The 15,245-nt window shown below is 38.5% G+C and overlaps 1 pseudogene; it reads left to right on the top strand.

The window, feature by feature from the left end:
- The first annotated feature begins 13,449 nt into the window (after positions 1–13,449).
- On the top strand, positions 13,450–14,894 carry LOC113630870 (6-phosphogluconate dehydrogenase, decarboxylating pseudogene; annotated as a pseudogene).
- The last annotated feature ends 351 nt before the right edge of the window (positions 14,895–15,245 follow it).

Raw genomic sequence — 15,245 nt, 5'->3', positions numbered from 1 at the left:
TGGTAGCAAGGGCACCAATACTGCAGGAGGAACAGCTGGCCCTGAGGACAGGATGACCGATGTGTCAACACCCTTTGTTCCTACCTTTTAAACAAGCACCTGGAAACGGCGATCCAAGAGGAAACATTCTCTGGGTCCAGGGAGTCATAAAGCACACATACCATCACCTCAAATGAGAGACACATGGGGTTCTTACTCACCTGAGACTGCAGGTTCGGGGAAGAAAAACTAGCATTGCCACTTTCCTGATGTTTATTGCTCTCAGTTAAAAGAAGCTTTCTTTATTCTCTGCTGAGAGTATGATGCACCAAGAGGGCTTGTTAAGAGTAGCTTTAATCCTCGTGAATTAGTTTTGGAAAACCAGAATAACATATTTACCCCGTTCCTTAAATCCTCTAAATCAAGAGAGCAATCGAACAAGTAGGAGAATAAAGAGCAAGGGGTGATCAGATGGGGAAAATATCTAGAAACTGAGGCAGGAAAGAAAGAGCTGAAGAAACTGGTTGTTTAATCTGGAAAAGAGAGAATTGAGAGGGTGTCCTCCTGATAACTTTTCAAATAGGACAGCTATATTTTTTGTGTGTCAACAGAGCAAGCAGACCTAAGACTGATGAAAATCCTATACTGGGAGGTATATTTTAGCCTAAAGGAAGGGGAAAAATATCTGTCACCAACAAACCAACAAACAAACACAAACTTTGACCATAAGAGAAAATAATTGCTTTCTCATGAAGTAATTAGTTCTGGGTCATTGGATGTGTTCAAGCAGAGATTGAATGACCACTTTTAGGGAATAGTACAGAAAAGAGTCCAACATCTGATAATGGTTGGGTTAAATGGCCTGTAAGATTCCTCTGAAATCTAACGTTTTATGTTCCAAGAATGTACCCAATTTTATGCCTTGGATGTAAGGTTCAGGAAGCCATATTATTTCTAAACAATTTTCTGTGTCCCATTTAATAAAAAATAAAGAAATAAACTAGTTTCTAAATGAGAAAGAAATAGAACTGGGGCTTATATTTTTCTGGGCAAAAGAGGCCTTCCATATCTTTTGTCCTATGCATTCTAAGAAAATAATACTCTAAAATCTAACACTTTCTCTGTTTAATATTTCCTTTAGTGAAAGCTAGTTTCATTTCTCACCTTGTAAGGAAAGACTCATCTCCAAGTTTCATAATTTTATGATTCCCTTTACCTCAGAGAGCAAGGCACAGTTTAATTCAGACTGACCTGGGGTACTTATTTAAAAGTTAGATTCCTGGTCCCACTTTAGCAAATGAACCAGAATCTTTGGGATGGTGTCTTTGAATCCTAATGTTTAATGCATACCTTCTGATGACTCCTATGCATATTAAAGTTCAAGAATGTGTGCAATGGATCTTCACAACTGGGGTTTCAGTATGTCAGCACGGTTTATTCTCATGTTATCAAATCTCCAAAAACCCACTCTTTCTTGTGGAAGGAAGAAATAGTTAACTTTAAAAATATTTTTCTTGATGTAGTTTTTTCATTTGCTGGCTTTTGTTTATCAACTTGACAATAAGAAAAATCACAATATATTTGTTTTTGAATATGAGCATATACTTTTAATCTCATAGCAGAGTTGTGTCAGGGGATTTTGAAAGAAGAAGGAAACATTTTTTATCTTTTATTTGTTCCTGTAAAAATAGTTGGTGATGGGTTAGCTTATTATTTACAGCAGTATGCCACTGCATCCAAAGGTATAAGTCATATACCTATGCAGCCAATAATAGTGTGTTTCACTCCATGGTTTAAACATTCACAACCTTGTTTGAGAGAGTAACTGTGTTTTTCCAGGACTTTTTTTTGTTGCCAGTGACAGAAATGACACGCAAACTAGCTTAAGAAAACAAAAAACTTATGTAATGGGAGAAGATAAGAATGGATTTTAGGCATGTCTGGAGTTGAGAATCAAATGATGTCAGCAGAAGTTTGTCCTGAGCCATTCTTTAGCTCTGATTTTTTCTGGATTAACTTCATTCTGGTAAAGTGTTCCCATGTGGTGGCAAAGACAGCCATCATCAACTCTAGTCTTACATTGATCACTCTTAGTGGTGGTCCCAGAGAAAAGAAAGTGTATCTTTCCAAATTCTCCTTGCAATGACCTTCCTTGGCCCACAAAAGTCACATGTCCATTTTTGACTTAGTCCTAGTGGTCAGTGGGATGAAGTGTTTGAGTTCTCTGATTGTCCATTCCTAGACCACACATCCATCTTTGGAACCAAAATCTGTATCACCTCATGGGTCTCTGAGGATATGTGGGTCTGGGCATTGTTCTCCCAAAGGAGGAGATTTGAGCAAAAGAAAGTAGCTGATGTCCTCCAATGGGATGACTTATTAAGTCCTTCTTTCAACAGACATTTATTTTTTAAATTTTTTTGTGGTATGCGGGCCTCTCACTGTTGTGGCCTCTCCTGTTGCGGAGCACAGGCTCTGGACGCGCAGGCTCAGCGGCCATGGCTCACGGGCCCAGCCGCTCCGCGGCATGTGGGATCTTCCCGGACCAGGGAACGAACCCGTGTCCCCTGCATCGGCAGGTGGACTCTCAACCACTGCACCACCAGGGAAGCCCCAGACATTTATTGATCATAAAATATTAGAGAGTTAGAGAAGAATCCACACTGACTTCCACTCAGATTCAGTCCAGTGGGTGGAACTGGTCTTTAGCAATTGCTACGTATAATGGTAAGGGCTATAGTGGAGGTAGGGATGAAATTCTGAGGGAACGAAGAGGAGCATGTAAGTGGGACTCAGTAATTTAAAAAGAAAACACCAGGGGTGACAGTGAGCTGGATCTGGAGAACGGGTGGGGGCTGTAAGGTGGACACAATGGGAAGGGAAGCCCAGGAAAAGGGACCAGCAGGTATAAAGACACATACTCTAAAAAGGAAAATAAGTAAGAGTATCATCTCCTTAGATGACACCTAGATAATCAAAATAGGCTTTACAAGCAAGCAGGTTGAAAAAAATCATGACTTGGTAAAATTTGAGTTTCTTGTCCATTTTGGCTGAAAGCCAGTGCAACTTACTGTAGATAACTCAATCTCTATTAAATGGAACTGCATTTCCACCTGTAAGAAAACTCTATTGTGGAAATAATGATTAATTTTTAGATCAGGTTGTTAAGATAAAATGTTAGAAAACTCTTAAAGGCATTTGCAATGAAGTTTAACAATTTTTCTTCTTACTGAAGGAAAAAATAACATGGCAGCAATTCAGGAAAGGCACACTTAAAATTCAGTGAAATGTAGAAGCAACAGAAGTTAAAAGTGAAGCAGTTTTCTGTAGATTTCAGTTATTTTTAAAGATAATAAAGACAGCTATTAATTCCATAGGCCATTGGTGATGATTCAAATGTGGAATATTATAAATATGATATCAGTTCAACATGTAAAGATAAAAATGACTTTAAATATTTTGAGGTGGGGTGGAGGGCAGAGGAGCAAAGGAAAAGAATGAGTGGGGAGGTGGCATGATCATAAAATAATGTTTGGATTCAGCTTTTCACCGTGACTCTGTAGGCATTAGGTTCAATAATATGGTCTGCTTTAGAGAGACCAAATAATCATGTAGTGATGGTGCAGATGAGGATAATAAGAGCATTGTTTTAAATCCTGTATCTCTATTGCCTTTCATCCTCAAAATGACCCTTTAATTGTAGGCTCAGTATCATCCCCACTTCAACAATGAGGTTGAGTAGCACAGCCATTGTTAGACCCAGGACCCTGACCCACAGAGAGTGATAGTGGAGTCCAACTTTGGATAATAATGGCTAGTAGCCATTATTTAACGTCTACTCTAAGCCCAGACTTACATGTGCTTTATCTATTTTGCTTTATCTATTTTATCTATTTTTTCACAGATGTCCTGTGAATAGGTGTTATTTTAAACCTATTTCACAGATGAAAAATGACTTGAGATGTTGAGAAAATTGTCCAAGGCAAGTTAATAAATGCCCAAACCTGGACTTAAAAGTCAGCTTCTATGTTGATCTCTTTCCTGTATGGTCATAATGAACAATGGGAATCCAGTTCCTCATTATCTTTCATGAATACACAGTAAATGCCTATTTAATGACAATATGCTACTCTGCTGAGACTTTAATAGTAAAGAATTACTAAAGAACTTAAATATGGTAGTCACAAAAGTAGTTGATTTTAAACCTATATCTGAGCTATGTATAGGAGTCTAGGATTTAAATTTATTTATGAAAAATTACATGTCTCATATACTGATTCTTAATACCTCTTTGAATTTTTATTATTTGAAAAATACCTCTTTGAATTTTGTTACTGATTTTAGATATAAAACTATTAGATGTCTGTTTAAGTAGACTTGGTAACATTCAAGAGTTTAAAATTTTTAGCACAGGCTTATATTTTAATATGGCAGGTTGAACATATAATGATATCTACTACTGAGTTCAAAAACTCATCGTACTAGGAATAAAAATGTAGAAATAGGACATGGAGGGAGGTTCAATGGTGTGTGAAAGATTTTATGAAAATACAGGATGTAGAGAGTGAGTGAAGGAATAGGGCCTGGTTCAGAAAGGGAGAGGAAACCACAACTTAGAAAACGTCCAAAGACGGGCACAAATCAGAAAGGCTTCACCTTACAAACCCTGTGGGTTAGGAGAGGGGTCCAAGTGAGTGTAGCCTTGAAAACAAGGGCATGGAGGTAAATGGAAAGATTGTAGCTGGAAAATGTTCACTTCCCACACATCTTTACCTCCAGCACAGAACTCAAAGCAAAAATGCATGAAATAGAACATAATAAATAAACTCCCTCTTGTGAGAGCACCAGAATCACAACTAACTGCTGAAAGAAGGAAGACAGGAAGACACTGGATCTCACCATAAAAGATACCCCACATCCAAAGACAAAGGAGAAGCCACAATGAGATGGTAGGAGAGGCTCAAACACAATAAAATCAAATTCCATAACATCTGAGTGGGTGACTCACAAACTGGAGAACAATTATACCACAGAAGTCCACCCACTGGAGTGAAGGTTCTGAGTCCCAAGTCAGACTTCCCAACCCGGGGTTCCAGCAACAGGAGGAGGAATTCCTAGAGAATCAAATGTTGAAGGCTATTGGGATTTGACTGCAGGACTTTGACAGGACTGAGAGAAACAGAGACTCCATTCTTGGAGGGCACACACAAAGTAGTGTGCGCATCAGGAGCCAGAGGGAAGGAGCAGTGACCCCATAGGAGACTGACCCAGACCTACCTGCTAGGGTTGGAGGGCCTCCTGCAGAGGCTGGGGGTGGCTGTGGCTCACCACGGAGACAAGGACACTGGCAGCAGAAATTCTGGGAAGTATTCCTTGGTGTGAGCCCTCCTAGAGTCCACCATTAGCCCCACCAAAGAGCCTGTAGCTTCCAGTGCTGGGCCCCCTCAGGCAAAACAGCCAACAGGGAGTGCACTCATCCCCACCATCAGCAGACAAGTGGATTGAAGTTTTACTGAGCACTGCCCACCAGAGCAACACTCAGCTCTACCCACCACCAGTCCCTCCCATCAGGAAGCTTGCACAAGCCTCTTAGATAGCTTCATTCACCAGAGGGCAGACAGCAGAAGGAAGAAGAACTACAATTCCACAGCCTGTGGAATGAAAACCACATTCACAGAAAGATAGTCAAAATGAAAAGGCAGAGGCCTATGTACTAGATGAAGGAACAAGAAAAACAACTAAATGAAGTGGAGATAGGCAACCTTCCAGTAAAAGAATTCAGAATAATGATAGTGAAGATGATCTAGAACCTTGGAAAAAGAATGGAGGCAAAGATCAAAGAGATGCAAGAAATGTTTAACAAAGACCTAGAAGAAATGAAGACAGCCTAAGAGACCTCTGGCTCAACACTAAATGCACCAACATTCGCATTATAGGGGTCACAGAAAGAGAAGAGAGAGAGAAAAGACTGAGCATATATTTGAAGAGATTATAGTCGAAAACTACCCAAACATGGGAGAGGAAATAGCCACCCAGGTCCAGGAAGTGCAGAGAATCCCAGGCAGGTTAAATCCAAGGATAAACATGCCAAGACACATAGTAATAAAACTGACAAAAATTAAAGCTAAAGAAAAATTATTAAAAGCAACAAGGGAAAAATGACAAATAACATACAGGGCAACTCCCATAAGGTTAACAGCTGATTTTTCAGCAGAAACTCTACAAGCCAGAAAGGAGTGACACGATATATTTAAAGTGATGAAAGGGAAGAACTTACAACCAAGGTTACTCTACTTGGCAAGGATCTCATTCAGATTCGACAGAGAAATCAAAACTTTACAGACAAGCAAAAGCTAAGAGAATTCAGCACCACCAAACAAGCTCTACCACAAGTGCTAAAGAAACTTCTCTAAGTGGAAAACACAAGAGAAGAAAAGGACCTACAAAAACAAACACAAAAGAATTAAGAAAATTGTATTAGGAACATACATATTGATAACTACCTTAAATGTGAATGGATTAAATGCTCCAACCGAAAGATACAGGCTCACTGAATGGATACAAAAAAAAAAAAAGACCCATATATATGCTGTCTACAAGACACCCACTTCACACCTAGGGACACACACAGACTGAAAGTGAGGGGGTGGAAAAAGATATTCCATGCGAATGGAAATTAAAAGAAACCTGGAGTAGCAATACTCATATCAGATAAAATAGACTTTAAAATAAAGAAAGTTACAAGAGACAAGGAAGGACACTACATAATAATCAAGGGATCAATCCAAGAAGAAGACATAACAATTATAAATATACATACACCCAACATAGGAGCACCTCAATACATAAGGCAAATGCGAACAGCTATAAAAGAGGAAATTAACAGTAACACAAAAATAGTGGGGGACTTTAACATCTTACTTACACCAATGGAGAGATCCTCCAGACAGAAAATTAATAAGGAAGCACAAGCTTTAAATGACACAATAGACCAGATAGATTTAATTGATATTTATAAGACATTCCATCTGAAAACAGCAGATTATACTTTCTTCTTAAGTGCACATGGAATATTCTCCAGGATAGATCATATCTTGGCTCACAAATCAAGCCTCTATAAAATTAATAAAATTGAAATCATATCAAGCATCTTTTCTGACCACAATGCTATGAGATTAGAAATTAATTACAGGGGAAAAAAAAAACCTTAAAAAACACAAACACATGGAGGCTAAAGAATATGTTACTAAATAGCCAAGAGATCACTGAAGAAATCAAAGAGGTAATCAAAAATTACATAGAGACAAATGACAATGAAAACATTCTGATACAAAACTTATGGAATGCAGCAAAAGCAGTTCTAAAAGGGAAGATTATAGCGATACAATCCTACCTCAAGAAACAAGAAAAATCTCAAATAAACAATCTAACCTTATACCTAAAGGAAAGAAAAACAGATAAAACCTAAAGTTAGTAAAAGGAGAGAAATCATAAAGATCAGAGCAGAAATAAATGAAATAGAAGCAAAGAAAACAGTAGCAAAGATCAATAAAACTAAAAGCTGATTCTTTGAGAAGATAAATAAAACTGATAAACCTTTAGCCAGACTCATAAAGAAAAAAAGGGAGAGGACTCAAATCAATAAAATTAGCAATGAGAAAGGAGAAGTTACAACAGACACCACAGAAATACAAAGCATCATAAGAGACAACTACAAGCAACTCTATGCCAATAAAATGGACAACCCAGAAGAAATGGACAAATTCTTAGAGATGTATAACCTTCAAACACTGAACCAGGAAGAAATAGAAAATATGAACAGACCAATCACGAGTAATGAAATTGAAACTGTGATTAAAAATCTTCCAACAAACAAAAGTCCAGGACCAGATGGCTTCACAAGTGAATTCTATGAAACATGTAGAGAAGAACTAACACCCACCCTTCTCAAACTCTTCCAAAAAATTGCAGAGGAAGGAATACTGCCAAACTCATTCTACAAGGCCACCATCACCCTGACAACAAAACCAGAGAAAGATACTATAAAAAAAGAAAATTACAGACCAATATCACTGATGAATATAGATGCAAAAATCCTCAACAAAATACTAGCAAACAGAGTCCAACAACACATTAAAAGGATCATACACCATGATCAAGTGGAATTTATCCCAGAGATGTAAGGATTCTTCAATATATGCAAATCAACCAATGTGATACACCATATTAACAAACTGAAGAATAAAAACCATATGATCATCTCAATAGATGCAGAAAAAGCTTTTGACAAAATTCAACACCCATTTATGATAAAAACTCCCCAGAAAATGGGCACAGAGGGAACCTACCTCAACATAATAAAGAACGTATATGACAAGCCCACAGCAAACATCATTCTCAATGGTGAAAAACTGAAAGCATTTCCTCTATGATCAGGAACAAGAAAAAGATGTCTACTCTTGCCACTATTATTCAACATAGATGTGGAAGTCCTAGCCATGGCAATCAGAGAAGAAAAAGAAATACAAGGAATCCAAATTAGAAAGGAAGTAAAACTGTCATTGTTTGCAGATGACATGATGCTATACACTGAGAATCCTAAAGATGCCACCAGAAAACTACTAGAGCTAATCAATGAACCTGGTAAAGTAGCAAGATACAAAATTAATGCACAGAAATCTCTTGCATTCCTATACACTAACAATGAAAGATAAGAAAGAGAAATTAAGGAAACAATCCCATTCACCATTGCAACCAAAATAATAAAGTACCTAGGAATAAACCTACCTAAGGAGGTGAAAGACCTGTACTCAGAAAACTATAAGGCACTGATGAAAGTAATCAAAGATGACACAAACAGATGGAGAGATATACTATGTTCTTGGATTGGAAGAATCAATATTGTGAAAATGACTATACTACCCAAAGCAATCCACAAATTCAGTGGAAACCCTATCAGATCACCAATGGCATTTTTTACCGAACTAGAATAAAAAATCTTAAAATGTGTATGGAGACACAACGAATAGCCAAAGCAATCTTGAGGGAGAAAAATGCAGCTGGAGGAATCAGGCTTCCTGACTTCAAACTATACTACAAAGCTATAGTAATCAAGACAATATGATACAGGCACAAAAACAGAAATATAGATGAATAGAACAGAATAGAAAGTCCAGAGATAAACCCATGCACCTATGGTCAACTAATCTATGACAAAGGAGGCAAGGATATGCAATGGAGAAAAGGCAGTCTGTTCAATAACTGGTGCTGGGAAAACTGGACAGCTACATGTAAAAGAATGAGATTAGAACACTCCCTACTGGACAGCTACATGTAAAAGAATGAGATTAGAACACTCCCTAACACCATACACAAAAATAAACTCAAAATGGATTAAAGACCTAAATGTAAGACTGGACACTATAAAACTCTTAGAGGAAATATAGGAAGAACACTCTTTGACATAAATCACAGGAAGATCTTTTTTGACCTACCTCCGACAGTAATGGAAGTAAAAATAAAAATAAGCAAATGGAACCTAATGAAACTTAAAAACTTTTGCACAGCAAAGGAAACTGTAAACAAGATGAAAAATTAACCCTCAGGATGGGAGATAATATTTGCAATTGAATCAACAGACAAAGGACTAATCTCCAAAATATATAAACTGCTCGTGCAGCTCAATATTAAAAAAACAAACAACCCAATCCAAAAAGCCAGAAGACCTAAATAGACATCAATCCAAAGAAAACATACAGATTGCCAAAAGGCACAGAAAAGCTTCTCAACATCACTAATTATTAGAGAAATGCAAATTAAAACTACAATGAGGTATCACCTCACACATGTTAGAATGGGCATCATCAGCAAATCTACAAACAACAAATGCTGGAGAGGGTGTGGATAAAAGGGAACCCTCTTGCACTGTTGGCGGGAATGTAAATTGATACAGCCGCTATGGAGAACAGTATGGAGCTTCTTTAAAAAGCTAAAATGACCCAGCAATTCTACCCCTGGGCATATACCCACAGAAAACCATGATTCAAAAAGACACATGCACCCCAGTGTTCATGGCAGGACTATTTACAATAGCCAGGTCATGGAAGAAACCTAAATGCCCATCAACAGACGAATGGATAAAGAAGATGTGGTACATACATACAATGGAATATTACTCAACCATAAAAAGGAACCATTTGTAGAGACTTGGATGGACCCAGAGACTGTCATACAGAGTTAAGTATCACATATTAACACATATATGTGGAATCTAGAAAAATGGTAGAGATGAACCAGTTTGCCAGGCAGAAATAGCGACACAGATATAGAGAACAAACGTATGGACACCAAGGGTGGAAAGTGGTGGTGGGGTGGTGGTGGGATGAATTGGGAGATTGGGATTGACATATATACAGTAATATGTATAAAATAGGTAACTAATAAGAACTTGCTGTATAAAAAATAAAATTCAAAAAAGAAAAAAAGAACATAAGTAAATAACAATACACACAGAAAGTAGAACAGTGTCTGGGGATTTGTGGGAATGGGAAGTTAGTGTTTAATGGGCACAGAGTTTCAATTTGGGAAGATGAAATTGTTCTGGAGATGGTTGGTGGTGATAGTTGTACAACAATATGAATGCCATTGAACTGTACACTTAAAAATGGGTAAAGTGGTAAATTTTATGTTATGTTTACTTACCACAATAAAAACAAGAATGGAGACTTCATATCTACAGGAATGTAAAGGACTGTCTGGTAAAACCAGGTGTTTTATGTGGCAACTAGACTTCTAGAGTGAAGCCTTCAACATCTCAGCCTTTCACAGCAGCTGACTTGCCACTGATTCAACAGAAGATGAAACCTGCAAGTTGGTAAACTTTTGTCCATCAGTACAAAGGCCTCTGCTAGATTTTCTACTGTCTTAACCTTAAATTCAAACAGGCATTAAAGGATGACCAGACAAATGAGGAATGTCAAAAAGAAAGAGCAATGTTAATAATTAGCAACAATGGCCAAAGAGGGAATGATTAATCCAGAAAACAGAAGAGAATTTTAAAATTCTCTCTATACCTGGTATCTTTAGAGATCTTTTAGAGAGATATTACATTTATTAAATAAGAGCAATATGCTCTAAAATAGGAACATATAAAAATGTAACCAATGGAAAAACTCAGTTGAAGAGTACAGAAAGAAATTAAGCAAATCTAGGAAAAGAATAAAAAGGACCAAAAACAAGAAAGGAAAATATGAGAATAAAGATTAAACACATATGGATAAATTCAAGATTTGCTACCTAAAAATGGAAGTCCCTGAAAGAGAAAGAAGAGGGTAATAAACCATCAGAGAAATGATAAAGGAGGCAACACTGAACCAAAGCATGAGTCTCTAGGTTGGAAGGGCCTACCAGGTGCCCAGCAATGGGAAGAAAAGATGTTTGCCTGGACATGTTATTGTGAAAATTCAGAATGCTGAAGTTTCCAGAAAGAAAAGAACAAAGTTAAAAAACAGGTCATCTTTCAACTCAACAATAAAAGGAAAAATAACTCAATTTACAAAATGGACAAAGGATTTTAATGAACAAGAAAGTAAACAAATGACCAATAAGCACATGAAAAGATGCTCAATAATCATTAGCCATCAGGGAAATCCAAACCAAAACAGCAATGGGATACCACCTAACAGCCACTAGGATGGCTATGATCAAAGAGACAGATGTTAAAAAATGTTGGTGAGAATGTGAATGGATCGAAACCCTCATACATTGCTGTTGGGGTGGAGAGTGGTGTACTGCCTTAGAAAACAGTCCGATAGCTTCTCTGAAGGTTAAACGCTGTTACCATATATATGACCCAACAATTCCACTCCTAGGTATCTAGCCAAGAGAAATGAAAACAAATATTCACACAAAAAGCTGTAAATAAAGTTCATAGTTGTATTATTAATAGCCCCAAAGTGGAAACACCCCAGCTCATGAAGGGATAAATAAAATGTAGTGCTGGAAACACCCCAACTCATGAAAGGATAAATAAAATGTAGTGTATCCATACAATGAAATATTATCTGGTCATAAAAAGGAATGAAGTAGTGACACGTGTTTCAACAGGGATGAGCCTTGGAGATACTTTCCTAAATGAAAAGTCAGTCACAAAAGACCACATATTTAAGATTCTCTTTATATCAAACGATGAGATTAGGCAAATCTATAGAGACAGAGAGGAGATTAGTGGTTGCCTAGGGAAGTGGAGGTTGGGGGAAAAGGGGGAGTGACTTTAATGGGTACAGATTTCTTCTGGGGGGAAGAAAATATTCTAAAATTTTGGTGGGGATGGTTGCACAGCTCTGTGATTATACTAAAAGCCATTGAACTGTACATTTTAAATGGGTGACTTGTATGATATGTGTGAATTATATCCCAACAAATCTATTTTTTTTAAAAAAAGTCACACTGTTATCAGGCTTCTGAGTAGCCCTGGATTCTAGAAGTTTATATATAATGTGGAAATAAACAAAGACCACACAGATGAGAAAAAGAAAATGCTATTTATTCACATGTTTCTATAGCAAGGGAGTCAGCCACCATCACTTGGTTTTGCCAGAAACTCAAAGGCAGGCAGAGGATTGGGAAAGCTTTTTACTGAAAAAAAAGGAAGGTTTCAGGTGTGCTCTAGTTGGAGACTGGGGTGTTGGAAATCTGTAGGTGGGCTTGCTAGAGGCAGGGCATCCCATATGATTGGTTAGGTGTGTATTTGGCTTTCTCTGGTTGGCACTAAATTGAAAGTGGGAACAAGACTTAGAGAAGCTGTCAGTTGTTAATCAAATTCTGGCCATTTGGGGTCAATTTTTTTTAAGGGTTTATTGTTTGATCTTCTTGGATTTTTTGTTAGAGACAGTGATCTGACCTACAAGTCTGACTTGTAGATAGTAGGCTGGTTTCCTGGCTCTTTAGATAATGGCTTCATTTCCTAAGCTGGTTGCCACAGATTTGGGGTCAGAGTTTTATTTTATTTATTTATTTATTTATTTATTTTATTGAAGTGTAGTTGATTTACAATGTTGTGTTAATTTCTGCTGTAAAGCGAAGTGACTCATTTATACACATATATGCATTCTTTTCTTATATTCTTTTCTGTTGTGGTTTATCACAAGATATTCAGTATAGTCCCCTGTGCTATACGGTAGGACCTTATTGTTTATCCATTCTATATATAATAGTTTGCATCTGATAATCCCAAACTCTGAATCACCCTCCCCCTCCCCCTATCTCTCCACTGGCAACCACAAATCTGTTCTCTATGTCAGAGTTTTATTTTTATATATGGTCTGGGCATTGTCCACTTGTATATTCAGTCTCTCAATAAAAATGCTTCCAAAATTATGAAGAAATGAAAAAAATATATTAAAAATATACCTAAGGAGGGTCATCTGTGCCTTGTCTCTCCTTGTTCCAGCCCGCTCTGCTGCCACTGCAATGGCCCAAGCTGATATTGCCCTGATTGGACTGGCTGTCATGGGCAGAACTTAATTTTGAATATGAATGACCATGGCCTTGTGGTCTGTGCTTTTAATAGGATAGTCTCCAAAGTTGATGATTTCTTGGCCAATGAGGCGAAAGGCACCAAGGTGGTTGGTGCTCACTCCTTGAAGGAGATGGTCTCCAAGCTGAAGAAGCCTTGGTGAATCATCCTGCTTGTGAAGACTGTCCTGGCTGTCGATTTTATTGAAAAACTGGTACCCTTGTTGGACACTGGTGACATCATCATCAATGGAGGAAATTCTAAATACAAGGATACCACAAGACAGTGTTGAGACCCCAAGGCCAAGAGAATCTTGTTTGTGGGGAGTGAAGTTAGTGGTGGAGAGGAAGGGGCATGGTATGGCCCATCATTTATGCAGGGAGGGAATAAGGAGGCTTGGCCCCACATCAAGGCAATCTTCCAAGGCATCGCTGTGAAAGTGGGGACTGGAGGACCCTGGTGTGACTGGGTGGGAGATGAGAGGGCAGGACACATTGTGAAGATGGTGCACAACAGGGTAGAGTATGGAGACATGCAGCTGATTTGCAAGGCCTACCACCTGATGAAAAACATCTTGGGCGTGGAGCACAAGGAGATGGCAAAGGCTTTTGAGGAATGAAATAGGAGAGGGCTAGAGTCATTCCTGATTGAAATCACAGCCAATATTTTAAAGTTCCAAGACCGATGGAAAATACCTGCTGTTAAAGATCAGGGACAGTGCGGGGGCAGAAGGGCACTGGGAAGTTGACCACCATCTCGATCCCAGAGTATGGTGTCTCTGTCACCCTCATCAGAGAAGCGGTCTTTGTTTGATGCTTATCATCTCTGAAGGATGAGAGGATCCAAGCCAGCAGAAAGCTGAAGGGACCTCAAAAGATCCAGTTTGAAGGAGATAAGGAATCATTCCCTGGGGCATTCGAAAGGCCCTCTATGCTTCCAAGATCATCACTTATACTCAGGGCTTTATGTTGCTAGGACAGGTAGCCACTGAATTTGGCTGGATGCTCAACTATGGTGGCATTGCCCTGATGTGGAGGGAGTGCTGCATCAGCAGGAGTGTATTCCTAGGAAAGATAAAAGATGCATTTGATCGAAACCCAGGGCTTCTGAACCTACTACTAGATGACTTCTTTAAGTTGGCTGTGGAAACTGCCAGGACTCCCGACGGCAGGCAATCAGTACTGGTGTCCAGACAGGCATTCCCATGCTCTGCTTCACCACTGCTCTTTCCTTCTATGATGGATACAGACACAAAATGCTGCCAGCCAACCTAATCCAGGCTTAGCAAGATTACTTTTGGGTCCACACCTATGAACTCTTGGCCATGCCAGGACTCTTTCTCCACACTAACTGGATAAGCCACAGTGCTAGTGTGTCCTTGTCTTCATACAATGCCTGATCAGATTCTGTTAGGCGCCATGACTCCGCAAACAGGGACATTCCATTTGCCACACAGCAGTGCTTCCATGGCCCTTTGACCTACTTTCTGCTCAGATCTCTCTCTCTCTTTTTTTAATTTACTAGTAGTTTTATTTATTTATTTATTTATTTACAACATCCTTATTGGAGTATAATTGCTTTACAATGTTGTGTTAGTTTCTGCTGTATAACAAAGTGAATCAGCTATTGCATACATATATCCTCATACCCTCCCTCTTGTGTCTCTCTCCCACCCTCCCTATCCCACCCCTCTAGGTGATCACAAAGCACAGAGCTGATCTCCCTGTGCTATGCAGCTGCTTCCCACTAG

This window comes from Aethalodelphis obliquidens, unplaced genomic scaffold (genome assembly GCF_003676395.1).
Source record: "Aethalodelphis obliquidens isolate GAN/ISIS:26980383/991018 unplaced genomic scaffold, ASM367639v1 scaffold31, whole genome shotgun sequence".
NCBI classification, from domain to species: Eukaryota; Metazoa; Chordata; class Mammalia; order Artiodactyla; family Delphinidae; genus Aethalodelphis; species Aethalodelphis obliquidens.
This window is presented reverse-complemented; position numbering and strand designations above follow the sequence as displayed.